This window comes from Trachypithecus francoisi, unplaced genomic scaffold (genome assembly GCF_009764315.1).
Source record: "Trachypithecus francoisi isolate TF-2019V2 unplaced genomic scaffold, Tfra_2.0 Lachesis_group18, whole genome shotgun sequence".
In the NCBI taxonomy this organism is placed as follows: domain Eukaryota; kingdom Metazoa; phylum Chordata; class Mammalia; order Primates; family Cercopithecidae; genus Trachypithecus; species Trachypithecus francoisi.
Genome location: NW_022681463.1, coordinates 34408563 through 34411663, shown reverse-complemented (window position 1 = coordinate 34411663; position 3101 = coordinate 34408563). Strand labels below are relative to the sequence as shown.

At 31.0% G+C, this 3101-nt stretch overlaps 1 non-coding gene across 1 annotated transcript; it reads left to right on the top strand.

Annotated features, from left to right (window-relative positions):
- Positions 1-247: 247 nt before the first annotated feature.
- LOC117063799 lies at positions 248-353 on the top strand. Its single transcript, XR_004429083.1, has one exon. It is a non-coding gene; the product is annotated as a U6 spliceosomal RNA (small nuclear RNA).
- Positions 354-3101: the final 2748 nt, after the last annotated feature.

Here is a 3101-nt window from a genome sequence, read left to right as displayed (position 1 = left end):
TTATGATGAAAACACACTATGGATTAAATAGAACTCTAGCAGATACAACAAAAAGTGTTAAAAGTTTTAAGAGAAAGCCTTAGAAAGGCATTAATATTGAGTCCAGTTTAGCACACATCTTATAAATTGATAGGTCCAGCTCTCAAATATAAACGTAACATTGAGTTTCTGATAACAATCAAAATGTACTGATCTATACTTTTTGTTTCCACAGCATTAATAGAATATTTGTTTCAATAAGATCAATGTGCTTGCCTCTGTAGCACATATACTAAAATTGGAAGGATGCAGAGAAGATTAGTATGGCCCCTGCCCAGAAAGCTAAAAATGAAAATTAAAAAAAAGAAGATCAACTAATACAAACCAGTGGTAACCTCATGAAATTACAGAATTATATAGCCAAATTTTTTGATTGAGATACATACCACTATACATTAATAACAAAGATGAAAAATGATCACAATGATGTCTATGAATTGATATGGAGGGATTCTCAGGATATACGGTTAAATAGAAAAAAAAATGTGCAAAATAGTATCTACAGCATGCTACCTTTTGTATATACACTCGTGAAAGTCCTATACGGCATCTTCTTTCAATACAAGGCTATTTGTCGTTTAGTGTAGCCGCTTTCATGAATTCTATTAGCTAGATCTAAGTAATTTGCTGTACCTTCTATATCAGCACTGTTGCTTCACCTTGCGCTTTTATGTTATGAAGATGGCTCCTTCCTTAAACTTCATGAACTAACCTCTACTAGCTTCAAACTTTTCTTCTGCAGCTCACCTCTTTCAGCCTTCATAGAATTGCAGAGACATAAGATGTTTCTCTGGATGAGGCTTTGGCTTAAGGAAATACTGTGGCTGGTTTGATCTATCCAGACAACTCAAACTTTTCTCTATATCAGCAATAAGGCCATCTTATTTTCTTATAATTCTTGTGTTCACTGGAGTAGCACTTTTAATTTCCCTAAGAACTTTTCATTTGCATTCATAATTTAGGTAACTGTATATCCAATTGTTTAAAGATACAAACCAACATTTTCTGATCTGCAACAGTTCAATGATTTTTGAAAAATAGAGCTCCACAGATATGAATTTCTAGATGTAAGTGGAGAGTACCGATATCTCCTGATTCAGTGCTTTATTTGCATTCAATACTATGAAAAGGAAGACATTACTTATTCGGAAAGTTAGAACCGACTTATGTAGCTTCTCCCACACCTCATGTTTGGCTGTTCCTCATTGATTTTTTATATCTCTTTCCCCCTTAAATACCACTGCTTTTGCCTGTTTTTCCTCTTTTTAAATTTAATTTTGAACCATGCGTACACACTTCAAAAATGTCTTATCATATATCTATAATTTTAAACCATTGCATTAAGAGAAAGCCTTAGAAAGGCATTAATAAATAAACAAATGAAATTATTCATTTGTTCTTATGCAGTTTGCAACTGGTATTTATAAAAATTTAATTTTCAACCATCTACAGAATTGTGAGAAAACTGGATATCTTGACTGCTGGAAAGAGGATATTTAAGGAGATAATTTTTACCCCAACTGTGTCAACACTGGCTTCATTTTTCAACTATAGCAAAAGTTCTACTCAATATGATGAGACTCATTGAAAGTAAGAAAGCAAAAAAAAAAAGATTCATAGAAACGCTAACATTGCAGAACTTGATATCATTTTCTTAAAGCAAAACCTTGATTATTTGTAATCATAGCAATGAAGCAAATCACTATCCTTTTATCTCTTTGTAATTTATTCACATGTCAATGGTCTACAACTTAACATTAAAACTTTTATTTTTCTAAGAAGCAAATGTGGTCTAAAGTTAATTTCCAATCAATGCTTTTCATAGCTTTTTGGATGCAAACACGGTGAGTCATCAAATTCACAGTTCAGCTTTTGTTCTTTGCTCTTTAATTCTCATATTGTCTTTCTGTATTAGAGGATCAAAGAAGATTTCTTCAAATAAATGTGTCATATTATAATCCTTTAGATTTAAACCACAGGTTCCCTACCCTGTAGCTAAAGCATCTACTTCTGTAGTAAGCTCTGCTCATTTGGATACAACTTGAAGAAAATATCTATTAGCCTTTTTCTAAGTGCATTCACAAATTGTTTTTAAACACTTCTATAAAACAGAGAAATAACTAGTCTTTAACATTTCTGAAAGAAAACACTTTTGATAATATAGCAATTATATGTTCATGAAACAAGCAGTGCTAGAGAGGTTAATCACTGCAAAAAGTTTAATTTAAGATGCAATTATGGATCACTCAGTTTGCTTCCTGGGAACCATGAGAATTCTAAATTGAAGTGAGTATAAATTACAGCTATATTGTGTCCTATTTAATTTGCTTATGTCATGACAACTTTTTCATATCTAATGTGATATATTATTCAGTCATCTTAGTAAAATGTCGCCTTTTTGTTTGCAGTTTCATGATAATAAAATTTTTTAAATTTTTTAATAAAAAATAAATGCTTTGTACTTTCTGAAAACAAATGCAATATTAATATATTACTAAGAAAAAACACCACAAAATTATTACAAATGTTTAAACCCTGTTAACGAAAGACATCTAAAATGACTGTTTCTTTCTGAAAGATCAATTTTAAAAATTAGTATTTTCATAATTAGTTTGATGATGAGCAATTGCTACACATTCTATATATGATTTTCTGTGATAATGGGCAAGGATGTCCTATCTACATAACTTTCTATCTGGTGGTTAGAATGTTCTATATTACAACTGGATTTTCCATGTAAATTTAAAACAATTACCAAGTTTTAGAAAGTGACTATTTCCTCAGAATGAGACAAATCTTCACAATTTTAATCCAGGACATTACCAATAGTACTACCAGATTTCTCAGCCACTAAACCAGCTTCTCCTCCATCCCCATTGTTTATGCTGCTATTCTAGTTAAATAATGTCTGCCTTGTGGACAGAGAATTCTCTCTTATCATGCTTTTTATGGTACATGCACAGCAAAGGTATTCATCTGGGCACAGAAAGAACAAATAAAATATAATATTAAAATATTTCTTTAATTTTCTAAACATATAAAATCAGACTTCTAAATGAAAG